The following is a 26734-nucleotide window of genomic DNA, read 5'->3' as shown; positions in this document are numbered from 1 at the left end:
CGTAACATCTTTCACATTAAAACAAAAACAAAAAATTGGACTAACTTTATTGTTATTTTTTTTTCATTGAAGTGTATTTTTTCCCAAAAAAATGCATTTGAAAGACCGCTGGGCAAATACAGTGTGGCATAAAATATTGCAGCAATTGCCATTTTATTCCCTAGGGTCTCTGCTAAAATATATATAATGTTTGTGGGTTCCAAGTAATTTTCTAGCAAAAAATATTGATTTTAACTTAAGAAACAAGTGTCAGAAAAAGATTTGGACTTTAAGTGGTTAAACTTCCTGCATTTACAGACATTTGCTCCAAGAAGTTAGTTACAATGTTTCATGTTATTACAAACTTGGCAGACTGCCCGATTTTTTCTTTACATAAAGAAGTTTATCCCTTTGTTTCAAGAAGGAAGCATTAGGCTGGGTTCACACTGGTCCAACAAACGCTCCGACATTGGGAGCTCATGTCGCATGACGTGTGAAAAATCAATGTTTCCCTATGGGAGCCGTCTTAACACATGTCGGTCCGACTTTGAAAATGCTCCGTGTACTACCTTGATCCTACTTCAGACCATTGAATATCATTGAAGTCGGAACGCCGTCTTGCATGATCCGACTTTGGCATGCGACTTGTGCTCTGCTGATCTTAAAGGGGGAACTCCACGCCAACTTTAAAATAATAAACTGGCATGGGTCCCCCCGCCAAAATTACACCAGGCCCTTGGGTCTGGTATGGATTCAAAGAGGAACCCCCTACACAAAAAAAAAAAAATGGCGTGGGGTTCCCCCAAAATCCATACCAGACCCTTATCCCGAGCACGCAACCCAGCTGCTGTAATGCCATGTGCGCAATGATTTATATAGGCAGGGCATGACGGGACTGTGACGTCACCCGGTGACCACGCCTCATGCCTGTATAAATCGTTGCGCACGACGCACATGGCATTACAGCGGGAGAAAGCGTTGTGTCAACTTCAGAAGAAAAGAAGAAGGAAGACGACAACGGAGAAGACTGGGCCAACCCTAGTAAAAGAGCTGGAAGATAGCGGAGGATCCCGGCAGAAAGCACCGGAGAGCGAGAGAAGAGAGCGGAGAGTCAGAAGAAGACCCCAGAAGTCAGAAGAAGCTGCCTAATAAATGGCTTTAAAAACCTGCTTAGTGTGTTTTTATTGACACCTTTTTCCCCCAGGTGAATGGTTAGGGGTACTATGTACCCCATACTTATTCACATAGGGTGGGGGTCAGGATCTGGGGGCCCCCTTATTAAAGGGGGCTCCCGGATTCCCATAAGCAGACCCAACAACCAATGGCCAGGGTTGTCAGGAAGTGATCAACATAGGGACCGGGTTCTTTGGGGTGGGGGGGGCGCCATTTTTTCAGCGTGGGGGGTTCATTAGGAGTAATCTGATCCCGATTTAGTCCAATCAACTCAGGCCTGGGAAAGAAGTGCTGTGGTGAGCTAGGGCTGAATGGCAGAACCCGCCAAGGAGTAAATTTGAGAAATTGCTTCAAACCTTTTGTCAGTAGGGTTCATAAAAAGGACAGAGAGTCATCTGGAAGATTGTCGAAAGACTGATAGACATCTATGTATCAGAATCCATTAGGAAATGTGATTGTGGGCAAATTAGGAGATGATGAACCTACTGAAGCATACTTTATTCATCAGTGGAACTAAAGCGTGCTCTCCTGAGGACACTAGGCAAAACTGAGGAGGGGCTGGCCTCCAATTTTTTTATGCGCCTAGTGTCCCTTTCTTATGTGGGCAGCAGTATAACCCTTGGTTCCTTAATAAAGCTGTGTGCTGAATACAAAATGAGGTAATATGTGCAACCCCAGATATTTACCCACAATATAACAAAGCGTCCCAACTAAAAGGACATGTCATATAGTAAGTGTAGTTTTTATGTAACTTTGTGTAATGGAAAACTTCAATTTTGAAGTGCAGTGGCCAAGTGATTAGCACTTACACCTAGCAGCACTAGGTTTGTCAGTTCAAATGCCAACCATGGCACCATCTGCCCAGAGTTTGCATGTTCTCCCTGTGCTTACGTGGGTTTCCTCTGGATACACGGGTTCCTCCAACACTCCTAAAAGACAAGCTGGTAGGTTGATTGGCGCCTGTGTAAATTGACCCTAATGTATGTATGTATGAATGTGAGATTGGGACCTTAGATTGTAAGCTTCTTGAGGGCAGGAAATGATATGAATGTACAATATATCTGTGTAAAACGCTTCAAAAAATGACAATATACAAGTACAGTGGGAACTTTGGATTACGAGCATAATCCGTTCCAGGAGAATGCTCATAATCCAAAGTACTTGCATATCAAAGCGAGTTTCCCCATTGAAGTTAATGGAAACGAAAATAATTTGTTCCGCATTGACTTCAATGGGATGCAATACTGCATGCGGACAGAGGCGGGGGGAGCCGGAGAGCCTCGGAAATGTCCGAAAAGACCCAAGGACACTTCGGCTGACCTCTGCAAACCTCGGAAAGACTTCCTACCCAAGATTTGCCGAGGTCAGCCGTGCTGCCCTCGGGCCTTTCCGTGCATTGCCGATCGGCAATGTTTGGCTCTGCTCGGCTCCGGCGGCCCCCCCCCACCCTCAGGCCAAAAGCGATACTGTACACCGCTTTGGCCTGAATCATGCTCATTTTGCGAGACAACACTCGCAAACAGAGTCACGATTTTTTTTCAAAATACAGTGCTCGTATTGCTCAAAATGAACTTTCCAGCATCCTTAAAGCGGAAGTAAACCCATCAATTTAACAGTTTCAAAAAGCAGTTACATTCCTGGCATGCCGGGAATGTAACTGTCACATTGGTTGTGCTCTCAACCAAACTGTCAAACCATCCAATGGCTGGTGTCATAACTGATCACATGTGCAGCATCTTGGCAGTTGAAGATTAAACAGAGGCCAAGACACGCCTTAGCAGCCGTCAATCAACTCCTCTTCGCTTAGAAACGCCCATTCACCGCAGGATTCCCCGCTCGGAGCCGGAAAACAAGGGCTCATATAACGATAAGTACAAGTAAAAAAAAAAAAAACACTGCAGATGTTAGCAGTATGCTACAGCTAATGTCAAAAAGTGGATTTTTGGGTGAACCTCCGCTTTAACTGTAGAGCCAACAATTAACCTCTTGACCACCGCCCCATGTCAAAAAGACGTCCTCTTTTTAAAGTTGAATATCTCGATAACGGCAGCAGCTGCTGCCACAACCGAGATATTCATCTTTTCAGGGGGCGGTGGTGTACACGATAACGGCGGTCTCCGCGGCGGATTCGCCGCGAGATCGCCGTTATCGGTGGCGGGAGAGGGCCCCCCCCCCCTCCCGCCGCTCTCCCGCGCCCTCCGCCGCTTACCGGAGCCGTCGGTAGCGGCGGAGGGGATCGGATGTGTCCGGCAGCTGAGCGGGGACGGGACTGAAGGAGAAATCTCCTTCACCCGTCCTCATAGCTCTGCTGGGCGGAAGTGACGGCAAAACGTCAGTCCCGCCCAGCCTCTTAAAGAAACATATTTTTTTTTGTCATTTGAAAAAATGACATTTTTTTTTTTTTTTTTTTTTTTTTGCATTTAAGTCTAATTATGAGATCTGAGGTCTTTTTGACCCCAGATCTCATATTTAAGAGGACCTGTCATGCTTTTTTCTATTACAAGGGATGTTTACATTCCTTGTAATAGGAATAAAAGTGATCAATTTTTTTTTTTTTTTTTCAGTGTAAAAAATTATAACTAAATAAAAATAAATAAGAAAACCCAAAAAAAATTTTTTAAAGCGCCCCGTCCCGACGAGCTCGCGCGCAGAAGCAAACGCATACGCGAGTAGCGCCCGCATATGAAAACGGTATTCAAATCACACAAGTGAGGTATCGCCGCGATCGTTAGAGTGAGAGCAATAATTCTAGCCCTAGACCTACTCTGCAACTCAAAAAATGCAACCTGTAGAATTTTTTAAACGTCGCCTATCGAGATTTTTAAGGGTAAAAGTTTGACGCCATGCCACGAGCGGGCGCAATTTTTAAGCGTGACATGTTGGGTATCATTTTACTCGGCGTAACATTATCTTTCACAATATATAAAAAAATTGGGCAAAATGTATTGTTGTCTTATTTTTTAATTCAAAAAAGTGATTTTTATCCAAAAAAAGTGCGCTGCGCAAATACGGTGTGACAAAAAGTATTGCAATGACTGCCATTTTATTCCCTAGGATGTCTGCTAAAAAAAATATATAATGTTTGGGGGTTCTGATTAATTTTCTAGCAAAAAAATTGTGATTTTCACATGAAGGAGAGAAGTGCCAGAATTCACCTGGTGGGCAAGTGGTTAAGCGCCACTAAAAAAGGTAAAATATGTCAAAAGGAAAGAGTGGGTTAGAGAGAGTCAGTGTATGTTGGAACTTGAACAATAAAGCTGCATGCAAAAAGAAATGGATATTTACCTTCCCTGTTACCAACACTGTCAGAATGCCACTCTAGAGTTCAAATCACATGGGTACCCTGCAATAACATGGAAGTTGGAGGAAAGACCCACTAAAACCTGCAGGCTAGCCTACACAATGGCATTCAAATTACTAATATTGAAGCAAATGTGTAAGAGCAGCCCACAATAACAAATCTGCTTTTGTCTTTCCTTATATAATCAAGTCAACTGGCTAACATTGGCAACAGCTCTGCTTTTACTCTAATTTACCCCTCTCTGATTTTGACCATTCAGCGCTAGTATATCAAAAACAAAAGAGAAAGAAGCCCCACCCACCATCCTCTTATTGCTTTATACCACAGCATGCAGTGCATTATAAACACTGCCCCACTCACGTTTCACCCATACCATCATGGTTAAACTCCTCCTGAGGTAAAAGAGTTTGAGGAGGCACAGTGTTTGTAATGTATGGTCTTCTGTAGAACAAGACAAAAAAAGGATTGAAATGGTGATGCAGCCTCTTTCACTTTTGATTTTGAGGATGGGGATGAGTCTTATACCACCATGGCACTCATGGCTGGTGGTGATGCTATAAACACTTTTTGGAGCAGTGCCTTTTACTGGTTCTAATGTATCAAAGCCTGGAAAGCAGAAAGAATGAATGGCATCATTCATACTGCATATTTTGATATTTCTTTAAAGCCTTTATTAATAGATCATTGGAAAGAGTAACACTACTAATGTTCAGAAACCGCCAAGGTCCATAAATCATCTTTGTACAACCACCAGCTGGACAACACCATAGACTATTTAGCCAATGACTGAACTCCAACTGCAAATACTGTAGCCTGCTGAAAACAAATATGTTGTGATAATTGCTTTTCAAACAAAAAAATGAATCGGCTAAACACAGATGAAAACTATGACCATGGAGCTGTTGTGACTCATTGTTAGAGCAATGGAAAAATTAATTAAAACAAAAATCAAAACAAAATCAGCTTGATCACAAAAAAACTCATATGCTAGAATTCTACAAGCAGATTTAAACCTAAACTCGAGGCAATCAAAAAAAAACCTCTAGTAATCCCTTGAAGGATAAGTTCACATTTATGAAAAACACACAATAATATTATATATATATATATATATATATATATATATATATATATATATATATATATATATATATATATATATATATATATTATACACACACACACACACACACACACACATACACATACAGCTGTGCTCATAAGTTTACATACCCTGGCAGAATTTATGATTTCTTGGCCATTTTTCAGAGAAAATTAATGATAATACAAAAACATTTCTTTCACTCATGGTTAGTGTGGTTGATTCTATTTATTACCAATCAACTGTGTTTACTCTTTTTTAAATCATAATGGCAACAGAAACTTCCCAATTGACCCTGATCAAAAGTTTACATACCCTGGTGATTTTGGGCTGATAACATGCACACAAGTTGACAAAGGGGTTAGAATGGCTATTAAAAGGTAACCATCCTCACCTGTGATCTGTTTGCTTGTAATTAGTGTGTGTGTGTGTGTGTGTGTGTGTGTGTGTGTGTGTGTGTGTGTGTGTGTGTGTGTGTGTGTGTGTGTGTGTGTGTGTGTGTGTGTGTGTGTGTGTGTGTATATATATATATATAAAAGGTCAGTGAGTTTCTGGACTCCTGACAGACCCTTGCATCTTTCATCCAGTGCTGCACTGACGTTTCTGGATTCTAAGTCATGGGGAAAGCAAAAGAATTGTCAAAGGATCTGCGGGAAAAGGTAGTTGAACTGTATAAAACAGGAAGGGGATATAAAAAGATATCTAAGGGAATTGAGAATGCCAATCAGCCGTGTTCAAACTCTAAATCAAGAAGTGGAAAATGAGGGGTTCTGTTGAAACCCAACCATGGTCAGGTAGACCCAACTAAAATTTCAGCCACAACTGCCAGGAAAATTGTTCGGGATAGAAAGAAAAACCCACAAATAACTTCAAGTGAAATAATACAGGACTCTCTGAAAACATGTGGTGTGGCTCTTTGAAGATGCACAATAAGGGAACACTTGAAGAAAGATGGGCTGCATCGTCGAGTCGCCAGAAGAAAGCCATTAATTACTACACAAATGATACAAATTATCCCGCTTACAATACGCAAAACAGCACAGAGACAAGCCTCAAACCTTCTGCCACAAAGTCATTTGGAGTGATAAGCCCAAAAACGAAGCATTTTGGCCACAACCATAAACACTTCATTTGAAGAGGCGTCAACAAGGCCTATGATGAAAGGTACACCAATCCCACTGTGAAACACGGAGGTGGATCTCTGATGTTTTGGGGATGTGCGAGCTACAAAAGGCACAGGAAATTTGGTCAAAAATGTATGGCAAGATAATTGCAGTATGTTATCAAAAAATACTGGAGGAACATTTGCATTCATCAGCCAGGAAGCTGCGCATGGGACGTACTTGGACATTCCAACATGACAATAAGCCACTCTGGGAGATCTCAAATGTGCAGTTCATGCAAGATAGCCCAAGAATTTACAGGAACTGGAGGCTTTTTGCCAAGAGGAATGGCTTTACCACCTGAGAAGATAAAGAGCCTCATCCACAAATACCACAAAGGACTTCAAGCTGTCATTGATGTTAAAGAGGGCAATATACGGTATTAGGAACTGGGGTATGTAAACTTTTGATTAGGGTAATTTGGGTAGTTTCTGTTGCCATTATTATTTAAAAAGAGTAAACACAGTTGATTGACAATAAATGGCTTCATCCAAACACTAGCCATGAGTGAAAGAAAAGTTTTTGTGTTATTCATATTCTTTGAAAAATGGCCAAGAAATCATAAATTCTGCCAGGGTATGTAAACTTATGAGCACAACTGTACATACACACATAATAACTGCACGTCATTTCACAAGAAAAAGGTGGGGGGGAGCAAATTTTAGTTTTTTTTTTCAATTTAATTAGGAGCCTGTAAAAGCATTTCACCAGTGATCTGTGCAATCTCAGGCTCCTACAGGGTTGTCAATGTAGCTGTCTGCCCACACATCATACAGGCAGGCAGTTACTGAATGACAGGAAGGATAAGTGAACTACCAATAGTGTTCATTAGTGCCCTGGTAGTTCAATGAGAACTCAAAGCCGACAGTTGCAATGGCTGATGGTAGCTATAGTTTTTCCACTCACAGAACTATTGTGAATGAAGGAAGCGGCCAGGTGGGCAGAGCCCTAAATGGCTACTTTTTTGTGACAGCGGGTGTGGTGAGAAGATCCCCGGCTTGCTATCACAACAGGGCCTGAGGTGCTTGTGGAGGCTGCTCAGTTAGTAACATCTTACTAAAGTAAACGTATCCTTTAATGGCTGTGTGTGCATGCAAAACCACCTACAATGCAATGTACCGTATTTATCGGCGTATAACACGCACAGGCGTATAACACGCACCTACATTTTAAGAGGGAAGTTTCAGGAAAAAACTTTAAACAACTTTGAATTAAATAAGGGTCAGTGCCCATCTGCAGCACATCTCACCAATGCAGCCTTATCAATGCCCATCCCATCATGCAGCCTTATCAATGCCCATCCCATCATGCAGCCTTATCAATGCCCATCCCATCATGCAGCCTTATCAATGCCCATCCCATCATGCAGCCTTATCAATGCCCATCCCATCATGCAGCCTTATCAATGCCCATCCCATCATGCAGCCTTATCAATGCCCATCCCATCATGCAGCCTTATCAATGCCCATCCATCCCATCATGCAACCTTATCAATGCCCATCTCATCATGCAGCCTTATCAATGCCCCTTTTTAGCCTCAATGCAACCTCACCATCAAAGCAGCCTGGACAGAGCATGAAATCACAGAGCCGTCATCTCCTGTTCGGCTCTCACTCAGCACTGGCAGTCACACAGAAACACACAGTCCCGCCTCCAACATCGGCATTGGACCTGCTCCTGTGATAGACAGAACACTGGTCCAATGCCAGTGGTGGAGGCGGGACTGTGTGTGTGACGTGAGAGCCGAGTGAGAGACAAACAGGAGATGACGGCTCGTGAATTCTGGCTCTTCGGCTCTCACTCGGCAGTCACACAGTCCCGCCTCCGCCATCGGCATTGGACCAGCTCCTGTGATACACAGAACACTCGTCCAATGCCAGTGGCGGAGGTGGGACTGTGTGTGTGACGCGAGAGCCGAGTGAGAGCCAAACAGGAGATGACGGCTCGTGAATTCTGGCTGTGTTCGTCCCCCTTCTTACTTTCCAAGGTACACTGTCGGCGTATAACACGCACCTGCGATTTACCCCCTATTTTCAGGGGGGAAAAGTGCATGTTATACGCCGATAAATACGGTATGTATCTTTATTCAATCAATGCTGTCTGGGGGAGTTGGAAAGCAGAAGCAACTAAAAGGTAAAGGATAAACATGAGTAAATCAAAATGAATTCCCCTATTCATGCTAAACAGTGTCAATGGAGGAATCTACTTCAGGCCATTGTATTCAGGAAGCAACAGCACCCCAGGTGGTGCCTGCAAGGCTGTCCACGGCTCAATTTTTGCTTAATTTAGCAGGGATCGGACAAAATTCTATGGCAAGTTTAAGTCAAGGTGTTCTAGTACAGTTAGACTTTAAAGTTGTCCAAACGCACATATGATAAGCTGGGGACAATTTAGGCAGCTCTGAAGCCTCAATGAAAAATACGAATCATCACTTAGGTGAGACGAAAGCATTTGAAAGAAAAAAAGTAAAGGATTTTTTTTTTGCAGATTCATACTTACCTAGGTGGATGTTGCATCTGTCCCCCGTCTCCTCTACACTGAGAACAGAGGGATTGAACACCACCGATCGCTCGGTTTTCAGAGCTCCCCAATCAGAGAGCTGCTGGTTGTCACTCTGCTCCTCCTCGCTCACTGGAGCGCTGAGCTGTGGAGGGGAGCGGTAGCTGGTTCAGTCTCTCAGGAGGTTTGCTGAGAGGCTGAACAGGGCATCAGTCTAGATTTCTGTGACGTCAGCAGAAAACGGGTCACAGGAGTGCAAAACGAATTGCACACCTGTGACCCATAGGAGAAGTACAGCCAAACAAGCTTTGGCTATACTTCTCTTTTAAGTAAACCATAAGGCCCCTTTCACACTGGGGAATCGGCGGTAAAGTGCCATTATTTTCAGCTGCGCTTTGCCATCATATTTGTGGGGGTATTCGGCCGATAGCGCGGCACTTTTAACCCCCGCTAGTGTCCGGAAAACGGTTGAAACCACCCACAAAGCAGCGCTTTAGCCGTGGTGCCCATTCATTTCAATGGGCAGGAGCGGTATACACACCGCTCCAAAGATGCGGCTGGCAGGAGGTTTTTTTAACCATCCTGCTAGCACACCGCTCCAGTGTGAAGGCCCTCGGGGCTTTCACATTGGATAGACAGCAGCGGCTCTTTCAGGGCGCTTTGCAGGAGCTATTTTTAGCACCTGAAAAGCGCCCCAATGTGAAAGAGGTACTACATCCCAAGCACTTCAGCTCCCTGACACAGGGAGATCACTGCTCTGCAAGGAGAGGTAGGAGGGAGGGGAGGACAGGACCTTAAGCCGCCAGGATGACACCCCTCAATGGGTGGCACCCAGCGGCATGGCCACCTCTACTGCGCATGCACAATCATCGTAATTATTTTTCTTTTCGGGAAAAAGCAATTTTCGCCCTCCGAAATTTTGGTGCATCCCTAGAACATACTGAAAATATGAAAATAGTGCGACAGTGGTTCATGTGCTGTGTTGACCAACAAACCATGGCAACATATGTATACTGTTCACTCAGCACATTACAGCACAGACTAAAAACAGCACCCTCTAGTGTCAGTCAGGGGTAAATGCTGCATAAGAAAAAGCGAGCCGAATACATAAGCACTGACTGGACAGACTACAGCAGGGATATGCAATTAGCAGACCTCCAGCTGTTGCAAAACTACAAGTCCCATCATGCCTCTGCCTCTGGGTGTCATGCTTGTGGCTGTGAAAGTCTTGCTATGCCTCATGGGAATTGTAGTTTTGCAACAGCTGGAGGTCCACTAATTGCATATCCCCGGACTACAGGAACAAGTAGAACTGAAGGATTTGTACTGAAAATGCCCTGATCTTTCAAAAAGAAGGATATAGACACACTTTCAGTTTGAATCCTTGAGCTGTTGCTTTCTCTGCAGCCTGTACAAGGGGGAAAAAAACAAAAACGCTGTGCTAAGAATAAAGCTGAGCCTAGAAGCAACTAGAGGGTGCACTTGGCAAGACAGGGGATGGATTCTGCATTTGAGTGCATGGCTACGCATCTCCTTTCCTGCTCAAGGCCTTCTCTAGTAGCTGCTGGGAATAGCTTCTTCCTTCGTGACAGAGCAAGATATATGGCAACATTTATGTCTTACCGGGTGCAGTAGGGGAAGCAAAATCCAGTCTTTAAAAATGCTAGACTCTCATTTATCTTTTTTCATACAGGCTCGCTTTGGTGCATCGTGCATACTGCCCTAACATCCGTATGACTCCATGCACCGTCCAGCTGCAGCAGATTTTAACTCCTCATAGACGTGCCCTATACCCAGATGAAGACGCCAATATATTCTGCCCAAAGGAAATAACGCCCAAGTGCTTGATGTGCATAAACGCATTTGTAAATTGTGGCTTTAGACATGCTTTTATTTCTGCTTTTTCTTCCCTGTAGCATAGGCAGAAAAAGAGAAAAAACATGTTCATGGGACCCAACTCACACACGAGGGGGATTATACATTATAGGCGAGGATCAGGCAAAGTTATTGATTGGCTCTAAGGCCCCTTTCACTACTACTACTACTGCGACTACAAAGTCGTGCGATGCGGCCGCAATTTCAGGGAATGCCTGTGTAAGTGGCATCAAAAATCGGACCAAAGTAGTGCAGGGACTACTTTGAAATCAGAACGATTGAAGTCGTACTAATATGAATGGTTGTCATTGAAAAACATGGGAAAGGATTTGTCATGCTGTTTTGCCATCACAAATCATGGGACAAGTCATGTAAAAAAAAAGGGGCCCAAGTGTTATTTAAATTCAAAAGCATCTTGTCGGGAAAAAAAAAAAAAAAAAAAGGGAACAGCTCTGGACTGCCAGTTTTGAAAAAAAATATTATTTTTTTCCCTCCCCTTTTGCTGAGCCATTTATTTTTATTTCCACTTGGGAATTTGCCTTTAAAGTGGTTGTAAACCCCTTTTTTTTTACTTTTACCTACAGGTAAGCCTATAATAAGCCTTACCCGTAGGTAAGGAGAATATCTCCTAAACCTGCACGGTTTAGGAGATATTCCCCTCGCAATGCGCCGCGGCGCATGCGCAGGGGAGATCTACGGCGAAAGGACCGGCAGCCGCCAGACCTTGCCGAATTTAAATCTCCCGCACGCATGCCTAAAATTTTTAGGCGGGTTTACAACCGCTTTAATGGAAACCTACTGATTTGCCATTCAATGCCAGCTCCTGCAGTTGCTTCTACTTTGCCTTCCCTGATTATCCCCACTTCCGTTTCCCCCAATAAATGGAAGTCTTAAAACCAGTAGCTTGCGCGAGGCTTCTTCCCCAGCCAAGAAACTAACAAGAAAACAAAACACAAAGCAGGTAAAAGTAGGGGCAGAATTAAAGTGAACCGGTTCTCACCTTCATGGTTCCCTTTAAAGCTCAACTGAAACAAAAAAATCCCGCTAACTTTCTGTCCATGTGATGATGTCAGACTGTATAAAAAGTAAGAAAACAAAAGCTCTCACTATGGACAGTTCAACTTTCAAAATGCTGACCAATTTTCATCTGTAAATCATCCCATTAACACTTTTGCCTTCTAGATTTACCAGCGAATGCTGCCAACACCATGCTTTGCCGGTGTTCTATTGATAGCGCTCTCTGATTCGTTGAAGCTCTTGCTTCCCTTGAGGACCATTTTCCCTGCGCCATTGTGTTCCCGAGGAAACACCAATACTAACATGGGGCCTGGAGAACCGCCCCTTTATCTGGTGGGGGTTAATGCGTTTCCCATCCTGGTAGGAGGAACCCTAGGTCTCATGGGCGGTCCTTGAAGACGCCAAGGCCGCTTTCACAATGAGGCATCGGTGGTAAAGTGCCGCCATTTTTTTATAGCGGCGCTTTACCGTCGTCTTTGCGGCGCTATTCGGCCACTAACAGGGCGCTATTAACCCACGCTACCGGCCGAAAAAGGGTTAAAACTGCAAGCAAAGCGCCACTTTGCTGGTGCTGCCCATTGATACCAGGGGTGCTGTAGGAGCGGTGTATGGGGGCTAAAGTCTGGGCTTAGCACTGGATCGAGATAGGACTAAGGTAAGTATAAGGGCCCTTTCACACGAGGCAGATCCCTTGGACGGACTCCGCTAGCTCAAAAGGGGGGAATGGCTCCGTTGAACCCCGCTGAGCAGGCAGATGACAGGTCTGTCTCCGGTCACTGTGCAGGGAGGGACCCGTCAGAGCTCTGCTGAGCTCTATGGGGAGATCAGATGAAAACAGACAGCCTTTCTGTTTTTATCCGATCCGCTGGATGGATGGCGAATGTATTCCCCATCCTTCTGTTTTGAACGGATCTTATCGGATCGGATGGCCCGCTCGGATCCGCCTGAAAAATGGACAGGTGGATCTGAGCGGGCCATTCGTGTGAAAGGGACCTAAGAGGGGTGATGCTTCCACTGGGACATTCTTTATCCTACTGCAGGGAATGCATTACGGTAAGCCTTTTCTGGCACTTTTGTTCGTTTAAATCAGAATTTTTTCATATATGTATATTATATTATTTTAGCAAACACCTTAGGGAATAAAATGGCGATTGTTGCAATTTTTTGTCACAAGGTATTTGGACAGCACTTCTTCAAATGCAATTTTTGGGGAAAAATCTTTTTTTTTTCTTTTGTCATTAAAAACTACATACCCCAATTTTTTGGTAAAATATGAAAGATGTTGTTATGCAGAGTAAATAGATAGCAAAAGTGTCACACTCTAAAATTGCGCACGCTTGTGGAGTGGAAGCAAACTACGGTTCCTAGAAAAGAAACAGAGCAGCGCCTTCTGAGCGTAGTAAGTTGGTATTTAATCAAATAAAATCAATTACAAAAAAAAATGTGTACTCACAAAAGGGGAGCTTCTCCAAGGTTCCGAGGGCGTTCGGCCCCCACCGACGCAGCCACTCGAGGCAAGGGACCAGCTGTATCGAGTCCATCGGACACCAAGTGACCAACGTCTTTCCCGGGACCCCCAGCGGATGAACTCTCATACTAGATGCCTATTGTAACGCTCCTTTTGTGAGTACACATTTTTTTGTAATTGATTTTATTTGATTAAGTACCAACTTACTACGCTCAGAAGGCGCCGCTCTGTTTCTTTTCTTGTTCTTTCCCAGATACTTCGTCTGACAGCAGGCTGCCACTAAGTGAAAGTTTTTCATGCTATGCGTTAATGGACATTTTTATGGACTGATGCAATTCCATTAATTATTATTTTCTGATCACTGGCTGTGACCAGTATCCCTCAATTGTTCCTTCCTCCCCTACCCTCTCATTAATAGGTTTGTCAGTACATCACAGGAGTGCGCTCAATTATTTGTGATATTTGAAACTACGGTACCTAATCTCCATAGGTGACGCTTAATTTTTTTTTTACAGGTTAACTGTTTAGAGTTACAAAGGGGGTCTATGGCTAGAATTATTGCTCTCGCTCCAACGTTCGTGGCGATACCTCACATGTATGGTATGAACACCATTTACATATGCGTGCGTGACCCAAGTATGCATTCGCTTCTGCACGCATGGAAGAATGGGGAGGGGGGGACCCCCTTTACATTTTTTTTTCCTTATTTTTAAACTGTCCCTTTAACCACTTAAGCCCTGGACCATTTGGCTGGCCAAAGACCAGGCCACAGTTTGCGATTTGGCACTGCGTCGCTTTAACTGACAATTGTGCGGTCGTGCGACGTGGCTCCCAAACAAAATTGACGTTCTTTTTTTCCCACAAATAGAGCTTTATTTTGGTGGTATTTGATCACCTCTGCGGTTTTTATTTTTTTCGCTATAAACAAAAATAGAGCGACAATTTTGAAAAAAAAAAGCAACATTTTTTTACTTTTTGCTATAATAAATATTTCCCAAAAAATATATAAAAAAAAATTAATTTTTCCTCAGTTAAGGCCGATACGTACTCAAATTTTTTTTGGCCAAAAAAATAAAAATGGTAATAAGCGTTTGATTGGTTTGCGTAAAAGTTATAGCGTCTACAAAATAGGGGGATAGTTTTATGAAATTTGTATTAAATAAAAATATATATATATCGCCGCCATTACTGGTAAAAAATATATATATATATATTTTTTACCAGTAATGGCGGCGATCAGCGATTTTTATCGTGACGGCGACATTATGGAGGACACATGACACCATTTTGGGACCAATGTCATTGATACAGCGAGCAGTGCTATAAAAATGCACGGATTACTGTAAAAATGACACTGGCGGTGAAGGGGTTAAGTGTATCCTAGGGAGTGCTCGGGGGGATGGGCTGTGTGTCATACGACACTGATCACCGCTCCCGAGTACAGGGAGCTGAGATCAGTGTCCTGTCATTAGGAAGAATGGGGAAATGCTTGTTTACAACAGCATTTCCCCATTCTTCCTTTCCGTGAGACGATCGCGGGGATCCACGCGGACATAGAGTCCGCGAGACCCACGTAGCTTGTGGCAGGCGTGCGTGCCCACAATGCCGCTTCTTAAAGGGGACGTAAGGGCACCAGTGATTGTTTGTTACAGAACGACGATGTGTGTGTGTATAAACACACAAATACTGGTTCTCTCAGGGGCGAGGAGACCGATATTTGAATCTTTAAAATTGGCTAACAAAATCCTATTTAGAGTAATAAGCGGTCAGGTTAGTAAAACAGCGATATCCAGGAACCGTTTCAATCATACAGTTTGTAGTGTACATAGATTTGCAAAACAATGGGATAAAGGAATATTCCAGAACTTTGTTTTATCTCATGGTTACTGTGAAATTGTGTGATTGCATCAAAGCAGTGCATGCCATCTCAGTTTGCAAAGCTTGGATATATTGAATGAGTTTACCAAAAATGTAAATATTGCAGAATACACAGCATTATGCTACTAAGCTCCGAATCATGCTGAATAAACAAAATTATTAATGCATCTTAAATATAAAACTATATTTAGGATTTGTACTTTAAAAACATTTTATTAAAATAAATAAAACTGCTCTTGAAGAGGCATATTTTACAGCCAGTGTACAAGAGGTCTTTAGTGTTACCTGGAGTTTGGCTTTGTTAGTGTATGTAAATCTGCTAGTACATCTAAAAAAAAGGGTATAAACAGGAGTTACCCCCCCCCCCCATTCAACCATTGGGGTTAAATGCAAAAAAAATTACAGATCTCTGCATTCACATAAGTGATGTGTATACAGGGATCTCCCCACTGCACTATTCTGACAGCAGACACACCCTCCCCATCAGAATACACAGATCAGTACTGCAGCCATTGACTGCATGTGCTGGTGAAATGCTGGCTTTCCAGCAGGACCACTCTACAGAAGTCGGTCTAATGAGCAGCTTCTGTTGAGCAGAAAGGATTACACATGTACTGGATGAAATTCAATATGTGTATACCCAACTTAGCACCACCCTTCCCCCCCCCAGACTGACAATTCTGCTGTCCAAAAGGAGTGCCTGTTGCTCCTTCAACAATAGTGGAGACACTCCAATACAGGAGTTGTGTAAGGCTGCATTCACACCTGAGCGTTTTGTCACCTGAAGCGCGACGCTCAAATATGCTAGAGGGGAAAAAATACATTATTCTCTATGGAGATGGTTCACATCTCCACTCCAAAACGCCTGACGCCGAACGCCTGAAGCTCAAACAAGTTCTGGACCGGATCGCGCGAATCGGGCGGTTTGGGCGTTTTCGTTTTTCTATTTCCCACAGAAAGTAATGGAAACGCTCGATTCAAGCGACTAGCGCGACAACGAGCGTTTGCTACGGGCGTTTTGTCGCTTTAATCAATAGAACATTTCACCCAGGCAGAAGATAAAAAAAATCTACCAACATAGCAACAAGTGATGAAAAGATGGCTAAAATAAAAAACGTCGAAGTACAAATACGTCGGACGATGCTGTATGCAAACCCACAAATATGCGCCGGAAAAAACGACCTACGCTCAGGTGTGAATGCAGCATTACTTGCCAGATCACCAGGTGAGAACAAAGGGGAAAAAAGCCACATCTAAGGATTAGTAAGCTGCAATATATTACGTTTTGGATTTGGGGTTTAATACCGCTTTAGGCTATCATGTCTATTAGTGATCAAAACGTTACGATTGGCCTGGCTGTAAAGTTTTCAAGGCCATTTGGGCATTTTGACATTGCACTCTAAAACCCCGAAATGTCATAATGCATGAAAATGCACCCGCTATGTGTGGTGTCATTCATTGTGAAGGCAGCCAGTAGAGTGCCATGTGTTGTAATGCACGGCATTGCTAAAAAAGGGTCACGAGTGTTTGTTCATCTGTTTTGGTGCCCTGGCAGCTTATTCGCATAATGTGGTGTTAACACGTCACTTAAAGCAGAACTACATTGCATCTGAGCACCGAAAATGCTATTTAATTCATTTTTAATATTCCTCCATCCATTCATGTATGTATGTTTTATTTTGCTGAGGAATCACTTTGAAAAACAACCCCCCAGCATTTTTGGCCATAGCCATCTAAAGTAAGGGTGGATGATTTAAGTAGTATCTACTTCCTGGAATCAATCTGCCCTTAGCTCATGCATGCAGGCAGAAAGGTGTGCTTAGCTGAGAAAACCCCTCCTGAAGACTCCTGGAATGTATGAAATATGCCTAGAAATCAGGAAGTAACTTAAAGTAATACTAGTCTCATTTTTTTTCCTTTAAAAATAAATATCTTATTACGTACCGGCTCTGTGTAATGGTTTTGCACAGAGCAGCCCAGATTCTCCTCTTCTTGGGTCCCTTGCCAGCTCTCCTGGCCCCTCCATCCTGTCAAGTGCCCCCACAGCAAGCAGCTTGCTATGAAGGCACCCGTGTGTCCATTCAGACATGGAGCGCCTTTTCGGGCCCCACCCTATCTCTCTCCTGATTGGCTAACTGACTGATTGACAGCAGTGAGAGCCAATGGCAGCCGCTGCTGAGGCTCTCATGCACACCGCTGGATAGAGATGGGCTCAGTTAAGTATTAGAGGGGCTGATGCACACAGGTTCTTGTTATGCCAATTCATACTATGCATTTAGATAACCTTCTGACTTTACAACCACCTTAAGAAATAAAAAAAAGTTTAAATCGTGGGAAGTTCAGGAGCTACTATATCGCGTGACAATTGGGGCTGACCCACCCTGCGATTTTAGGTGTCATTCAAATTAATGGCATCTCAAATGCGAGACCCGTGATTTTTTATTCACACTTCAGTCATTTCAAATCGCAGGCAGAAATCGCAGCAAATCTGCAAATGCAGCCTCAAAGTCAGGCATTTACTGTAAATACAAACAGTAGTAAGAAGAGCCAGCAAAACTGTAATCCTTGAAGTGTCATTAATTGGTACATCAGAGCGATGATAAAACAATAATGCCGATTCGTTTGACAATAGCCTTAGTCGTAGTGTATTTAAATACAAACATCACTTTGCATTCTCTGAATAAGTACAAAAGGTTCTCCGATTGGATGAGGTAGAGAGACGGGGAAGTGACATCACACTCTCCACGTTCAGAGAACACTTTTCATTCATTAGGAAAATGCAAAGCATGCTTTGAATGGTGCCCGTGCCGAATGGCAGGCCTCCTGTGTTCAGAAAGCTGCAGGTCAAATGCAGAGCATGGGACAAAGTGGTAAGTGGAAATCATTGGAGTAGTCAGTGCCTACCCAAGTTATTTTTCAGCTTCCAGGGGTATCGGCTTACATATACATATGGTATATTATGCAAGCTGGACTATAGTCACTATGTATAAAAATATCCATACCTGGAATTCCATTATTAAGACCTTCTATAGGTAAAGCAGCACAGTCTGAATTAGCAGAGCCATACAGCTAATGTCAGCTTCAATGGAACAAACAAGCGAGAAATTGTCAAATACTTGAAATTTCCAGGAGCTCACATTTCTTTAGCACATTATCACCACTGACATACTTGGGACCTGTACTGCCCTCCTCAGATTACTGCAATGGAATCATATCTACATATTTCTACTTTACATATATAGTATATTATACACAGAACATCTGCATTATTGATTAGAGATTAACCCAACATGTACTGTCAGCATGCAACTGTCCAGCAAGATAAGAAAACAAAAAAGAATAACTTTTCCAGTAACAAGAAGCTGCTCTCCTCCCTTTCTTATCTAAAAGATAAACTTATTCAATATTATTTTTCAGTCTCACCAACTAATACCGTACCATAAAATGATGTCACAAGTGTTAACCACCTGCTGAACGGGCTCATATAATACATGTCCCATGTATGGAAGTACAAGTATCAATAGAGAAAGTAATAAACCTTTTTGTACACATAAGGCCCCATGCACACGAGACGCTGGTAAACACGAGTTCAGAGGCATTTGGACGGCTTTTTCAACTGCCCCTGAACACATTCAATGTTATCCTATGTGTCCATGCACACAGTCAAGTTTTTCTGCGTTTTCCGGCAGTTGTGTTTGCTAGTTTTTTCAGAAGCAAATAAATGGGTTCAGACGCAAAAGTTTTCACGTTTCAGATGCAAAATGCCGCTAAACGCGGCAAAACGCGGTACCAGCGTTTTGCCGCGATTTCGTTTATAGGCGTTTTATTTAAAGGTGAAATTTTTTTACATTAAAAATCTAAAAAATTATGGCAAATGATGAAAAACCATTAAAAACACATAAAAAAATGTAATTGCTTGCATTGCATTGTGGACAAACAACTAGTGGCAGGTGACATGGCCAGGTGACGTGGCCAGTGGACAATCCACAACTTGTGGCAGGTGATGTGGCCAGGTGACGTGGCCAGTGGACAATCCACAACTTGTGGCAGGTGATGTGGCCAGGTGACGTGGCCAGTGGACAATCCACAACTTGTGGCAGGTGATGTGGCCAGGTGACGTGGCCAGTGGACAATCCACAACTTGTGGCAGGTGATGTGGCCAGGTGACGTGGCCAGTGGACAATCCACAACTTGTGGCAGGTGGCGTGGCCAGGCGACGTGGCAGATGACGTAGCAAGTGACACGCTAAATACAAGTACACTGCTGCTCTCTCAGCTGCTACTCACTCTGGTCTCACAAAATGGCTGAAATGGTTAAATAATACTGTTTTTTGAGCTTAGGGAGGGTCTTATGATGTTTCTTAACTAAACGCTTATCAACGCAAAGCGGTAAAACACAGCGAAATTCACGGCAAAAACTGGCGTTTTAAACGCTGTTTTTTGCGTTTAAAAAAAATGTGTGTTTAGATGAGTTTGCATCTGCGTCTCGTGTGCATGGGGCCTTAGGCTCCATGCACACTGGCTTTGTCTGTAGAAACAGCTCAGTGTTATGCTACATGTCCATACACATTAGGACCATTACAGGCATATTTGAAGCACAACATTTAGAGGCAGGAAAAATAAAAAAAACTTGTGGTTTGCGTTTCTGATTGGAGTTTACTGGCAGAAAAAAAAATGCAAAACTCTCTTAAACCTGTTTAAGCTCTGTACAAAAAATGTTTTCTCCCAGGAGAACTGTCATTTTTTTTTTTAAGCCCAGTGTGCATAGAGCCCAAAACATAAAATCTATGCTCTGTACAAGCTCTCCGTCTCCCCAACACCGGAGGGAACTTATCTAAGTGAAGATGAGACGGCACAGAAGATAAAATTGCCAAACTCTACAGGGAGGAATCAGTACATTTACATATGTATTTATGTATATCTGTGCTTTCTGCCCAATGGAATAAAGAAACGTTATGTGTTTTATCTCTGATATAAGCTCAGCTTCATTTTCCTGGAACCAATAACTAGACCAAGGATACCAACTTTTTTTTTTTTTTTTTTAAATATTAATATTGCAAACTGAAAAAAATTAAAAAAAATAAACACGCTATATCTGAGCATAAAGCAAGCTACCATGGCAGCTGACAGTGGCCTTCTGAATAAGAAAGATTAAAGTAGTAGATTAAAAATATCAAATAAATTGTTAACATGGCTAGAATCAAAAGCACGCCAACCTAAAATGTACATCCATTCATAAATAATGACTTATATGATAGATGTAAGACAATGTCCTTGGCCATTTTTGTCATCACCTTTCCAACATAAGCAGACAGAATCATGCACTGCTCTGGCTTTTTAATAAACAGGATTTTCTAGCAGAATGCAGCTATAAGCTTTAGCAATGGAAAATGTACGATGAGCGCCTCTCAACCCCTTCACAACAGGCCACGGGGACATTTTAAAAACATACTTCTGGGAACAGGTTAGACAGTACAGATCACAGGCGAAATGCACAGAGCCAATCAGAGAGGCTCTGTGCCTAACACCAGCCACAGGTGGAGCGATTTTCTTCCTGCAAGAAAGAAAATTGCTCAATTCCCCTATCAACAAAGTCAGTGTTGATGGTGGAATTCCTCCCGCTGAGCCAGAATGTATATACCATTTACATCATGTATGCAGTATCTTTTGACTGATTATTTTTCATGCTTATTACCTCCTATGGATTGGTGGGGGGCGATGTGACCGGTAGGTCTGGTCACTTTCCAAAGTGTCATTCTTGGGATGTTTGGACTGTCCTGGCATTTTTAGGGCCTCAAAAATTAGACAGTTAAAAAATAAAAATAAAGCCTCACTGTAGGTTTTCTGACAATTCCAATAGTTTTCAGCCAAAAGAAATCTTGTATTTTTATCAATGAATACAAGGCTGGCCAAGGTGCATGGTGTCACAATCTCCACCTCAGCCAATCAGAGGAACTCATGCATTCATTGATAAAAAAAAAAAAAAAAAAAAATACAACTGAATGGCGGATAAGCTCTAAGCCCAACTGGATTTTGTTCCAATAGCAGAACCAGATGGGAAGTCCAATATGCTGCCATAACACAGCACTGCAAACTGTATAAAGCTTGTGCTATTTACTGGATTACAGATCTCAGGAAATAGTTTGATTGGGCCAGCTTGGCCCCAACACACTATTTAAAGTGACAGGAAAGCCTCGTACACACGCTCGCTTTACTAGGCAAGAACAAGCAAGAAAACTGCTGCCAGAGCTTTCTTGCCGAGTAAAGCGAGCGTGTGTACGAGGCTTTCAGGTTTCTCGTCAAGAAAACTGCCCAAAATCTCGACGAGAAAATGAGAGAACCTGCTCTCGATTTTCTCGCCGTGCTTCTCGGCAGTGTTTTCCTGCCGAGAAACCAGAGAGTGTATATTTACCTGTCGCCGTGGAAACCCGCGCATGCTCAAAATGACTTTGACGCATGCACGGTAGCTTCCTAGGCATAGGTAGGGTGCAGCAAGATGGTGGCGACGGCATTGAATGTGACGAGTGCATGCTCGTCATACGCAATGACGTCACCGCGTTCGTGCCATTCAAAAGAACCGCAGTTCTTTTAAATGGAGTGTCTGTACACTCGGGCGGCAAGAGATTCTTGCCAACAATCTCATCAGGAAAAACAACGTTTTTTTCCTGGCGAGATTCTGGCCTGTGTGTACAGGGCTGAAGACATGAGTTAGGTTTTTAATATATTTGGCAACAGTGTTGTATGACATAAATGGGAATGTTGGTACAGAGGTAGTGAAAGCATATTCACTCCCAAAAAGAAAAATTGTGTATTGCAGTTTACCTTTGCTGATAATTTTATTTTCAATTTTTTTTCCCACCCAATTCTGCCAGAAACAGGCCTCCTCTCCTGGGGTGACAACCGTGATGTATCATAGGAAGGGGTGTGTTAGGACTAGAAAACACCTCCCTCTCTCAATGTAAACTGATGACTGTCTGTAAAGGAAGAGCGCACAGGCTGGATGAACAGCTACTTTGTTTCTGGCACTGCTAGAACAAATACAAAAGGTTTTCAATGGTAGATTTAAGATCCCAAAGGGGAACAAATAAGAGAACTGTATTGTTAGAAGTGGATATACACTGTATATATTTGTAAGCCCATACACAGGCTGCGTGTCTTCTTACCAAATGTCATGTATCAATTTTACAGAGTGAAACAACCTGTCAGTGTATCATTTTATCCAACACAATCACAGACTATCGCAGAAGAAAATGACAATTCTTTTAAAAAACTGTAAGAGAAAAATCACAACTGTACTAACTGCCCTAAAGTAGGACTTATTTCTTTATAGAAAAAACAAAAAAAACACCTTTCAATCTCAAGACCCCCTACATTTTTTACTTGTCACTTGTCAGGTGTATATTATATATTGGGCTTCTGCCCGGGTTTATAATCTTTTTATCAGACTGCTGACCGGGTTTATATTGTATAATCGGGCTGCTGACCGGGTTTATATTGTATAAATCGGGCTGCTGACCAGATTTATATTGTATAAATCGGGCTGCTGACCAGATTTATATTGTATAAATCGGGCTGCTGACCAGATTTATATTGTATAAATCGGGCTGCTGACCAGATTTATATTGTATAAATCGGGCTGCTGACCAGATTTATATTGTATAAATCGGGCTGCTGACCAGATTTATATTGTATAATCGGGCTGCTGACCAGATTTATATTGTATAATCGGACTGCTGACCGGGTTTATATTGTATAATCGGGCTGCTGACAAGATTTATAATGTATAAATCGGGCTGCTGACCAGATTTATATTGTATAAATCGGGCTGCTGACCAGATTTATATTGTATAATCGGGCTGCTGACCAGATTTATATTGTATAAATCGGGCTGCTGACCAGATTTATATTGTATAATCGGGCTGCTGACCAGATTTATATTGTATAATCGGACTGCTGACCAGATTTATATTGTATAGGGCTGCTGACCAGTGTTTATATTGTATAATCGGGCTGCTGACCAGGATTTATATTGTATAATCAGGCTGCTGACCAGGGTTTATATTGTATAATCGGGCTGCTGACCAGATTTATATTGTATAATCGGGCTGCTGACCAGATTTATATTGTATTATAATCAGGCTGCTGACCAGGATTTATATTGTATAATCGGACTGCTGACCAGATTTATATTGTATAGGGCTGCTGACCAGTGTTTATATTGTATAATCGGGCTGCTGACCAGGATTTATATTGTATAATCAGGCTGCTGACCAGGGTTTATATTGTATAATCGGGCTGCTGACCAGATTTATATTGTATAATCGGGCTGCTGACCAGATTTATATTGTATTATAATCAGGCTGCTGACCAGGATTTATATTGTATAATCGGACTGCTGACCAGATTTATATTGTATAGGGCTGCTGACCAGTGTTTATATTGTATAATCGGGCTGCTGACCAGGATTTATATTGTATAATCAGGCTGCTGACCAGGGTTTATATTGTATAATCGGGCTGCTGACCAGATTTATATTGTATAATCGGGCTGCTGACCAGATTTATATTGTATTATAATCAGGCTGCTGACCAGGATTTATATTGTATAATCGGACTGCTGACCAGATTTATATTGTATAGGGCTGCTGACCAGTGTTTATATTGTATATCGGGCTGCTGACCGAGTTTATATAATATTTTCTGTTTACCAGGTCTATATAATAGTAGCTGCAGGCACTGACTAAGTGCACATTTGTTTCCTTTTCATTTACAATCCATTTCTGCTAACCCCAGGACCGGTATCACTTGTCACTGAAGTCTGTAGTATTTTGCAAACAAACCGTCACAAGGCAGCTCTGGGTATTCTGCCATTGTACACGGTTCCATTCATCAGGGTCAGCTCACTCCCATTCATTGCAGAGCAAAGCAACAACGCAAATCATTTTTCTCTGAGCAAAATAAAATAAACACTTGATCTATAATAATTTCCTGAGCCGATAACCCCCGCCTCCTCCACCACTCTTCAAAGAGCAAGCCTACTTTTTCCCCTGACATTACACTCTCCCAGGAAGACAGGAAAAAGGGCAAAAGACTGAGCCCCCCCCCCCCCCGATGTCCTTATACTGGGCCATTGACTGAGGGATCCCCCAGCACTGCCGCACACACTGTACACTGCATACAGACACAGACCTGGGGGGGCACACAACCCGACCACACAGAGCATTGCAAGTAGAACTAGATGTCCAGGATGGTAACAGCACAGGCATCACAACTAGACAAACTGCTGGGAGCAGCCTACCATACGGAGAATAGGCGTCAGCTGTGATCCATCATTGTGCCGGGATTCCAAATGTCAGCGGGTCGTTTTCCGGGACGCAGACAGGCAATTCAGACAAGAAAAAAAACGCCTTGTCACCCACAAACATCAATGGAAAGAAGGGCACATGTGATCAGATCCCCAAAAAATCAAGAGGGTGCAGATCACCCCCCCCCCCCCCCCACAAATTAGCCCCCAGCATACAGGTCTCTTCCACCCAGCACACAGGTCAGCCCCCAGTATGCAGTTCAACCCACCCCCCCCCAATACACGGGTCACCTCCTCCCAGATGAGCCCTCAGAGCACACATCACCCCCCAAATGAACCCCCAACATGCAGGTATCTTCCCCCCCCAGCACACAGGAGGTCAGGGCCCCCCAGATGAGATCCCAGCGTGCAGATGAAGCCTCCCACAATACCCAGGTCAGCCCCCCAGATGATCATGTCACCCCCAGATGTTCCCCAAGCACAGCCCCCCCTTTCAGATGCGCCCCAATTGCACAGGTCACCCCCCAGCACACAGGTCACCCCCCCAGATGATCCCCAAGCGTTCAGGTCACCCCCCCCAGATGAGCCACAAGCACACAGGTCACCCTCCCAGATGAGCCACAAGCACGCAGGTCACCCCCCCAGATGAGCCACAAGCGCGCAGGTCTCCCCCCCCAGATGAGCCACAAGCACACAGGTCACCCCCCCAGATGAGCCACAAGCACGCAGGTCACCCCCCCAGATGAGCCACAAGCGCGCAGGTCTCCCCCCCCAGATGAGCCACAAGCGCGCAGGTCACCCCCCCCCCCCAGATGAGCCACAAGCGCGCAGGTCTTCCCCCCCCAGATGAGCCACAAGCGCGCAGGTCTTCCCCCCCCAGATGAGCCACAAGCGCGCAGGTCACCCCCCCCCAGATGAGCCACAAGCGCGCAGGTCACTCCCCCCCAGATGAGTCACAAGCGCGCAGGTCACCCCCCCCCAGATGAGTCACAAGCGCACAGGTCACCCCCCCAGATGAGCCACAAGCGCGCAGGTCACCCCCCCCAGATGAGACACAAGCGCGCAGGTTACCCCCCCCAGATGAGCCACAGGCGCGCAGGTTACCCCCCCCCAGATGAGCCACAAGCGCGCAGGTCACCCCCCCCCCCCCAGATGAGCCACAAGCGCGCAGGTCACCCCCCCAGATGAGCCACAAGCGCGCAGGTCACCCCCTCCACCCCAGTACAAAAGTCTCCCCAATACACAGGTACCCCATTATAAAGGTCCCTCTGATGTGGTGAGAGTCCTGAGCAGATGACGGTGTGTATGACAGAACATGGGATGGGATCACCTCTATGATATAAGCCGGACATGGAGGAGGTGCGGGCTGAGAAGTGTAATAAATCCCTCCACACTGAGCGGGGCTCCTCCTCCTTCTCTCCGGTGTCCGGTCTGTCACTCACCTCTGTGTGTGTGTGGTGGAAGGACCGGTGTGCCAAGCTGTGGCTGGCTGTACAGGCCGTGCTCTGGGCTCTGCTCCGTCCCTCACTGACTGACTGACTGGGGAGAAAATCCACACATGTGACACGCGCCCGCTTCTTTCCCACCGAACTCCGCCAGAGCGCGCCCGGCGTCAGCACACTGAGCTCGCGAACCAAGGCGCGCCCCCGCCACCGCTGCTCACCCTCACCCCGCTAGAGCTCTATGGAAGAACGTACCTGTTAGGGTCGCTGACGTCACGTTCCGAGACCCGCACGCGGCGACAAAGCTTACGTCATACACTACTAGAGAGGTGGAGGACTCCACCCCTTCTGCGTGACTGACAGCTCGCTATTAGCGGGGCCTCTCTGCTGGCAGGTCACGCTGGGCTCTGTGTGCAGGAAGGGGGAGCTCGTGACAGATTTTTTTTTACCAGTAAAAGTTATGATGGCTTCATGAAGTGTGCATAGAACTCAGCACACAGCTTGTGTAACACACACAGGACGTCACCCCACAGTG

The 26734-nt window shown here is 44.0% G+C and overlaps 1 protein-coding gene across 4 annotated transcripts in view; it reads right to left on the bottom strand.

The window, feature by feature from the left end:
- Positions 1-26534, bottom strand: part of PALS2 (protein associated with LIN7 2, MAGUK family member) — a 135802-nt gene extending 109268 nt beyond the window's left edge. For 2 of the 4 annotated variants that reach the window (XM_040352878.1, XM_040352880.1), the window contains exon 1: positions 26200-26426. The gene's annotated coding sequence lies outside the window, so the exon portion shown is untranslated. Of the gene's footprint in view, positions 1-26199; positions 26427-26454 lie in introns of those variants that run through there. The other 2 variants (XM_040352879.1, XM_040352882.1) reach the window with 2 other exon arrangements.
- Between the last annotated feature and the right edge of the window lie 200 nt (positions 26535-26734).

This window comes from Rana temporaria, chromosome 5 (assembly GCF_905171775.1).
Source record: "Rana temporaria chromosome 5, aRanTem1.1, whole genome shotgun sequence".
Lineage (NCBI taxonomy): Eukaryota > Metazoa > Chordata > Amphibia > Anura > Ranidae > Rana > Rana temporaria.
Note: the sequence above shows the minus strand (reverse complement) of the source record. Positions and strands in the feature narration are given on the sequence as shown.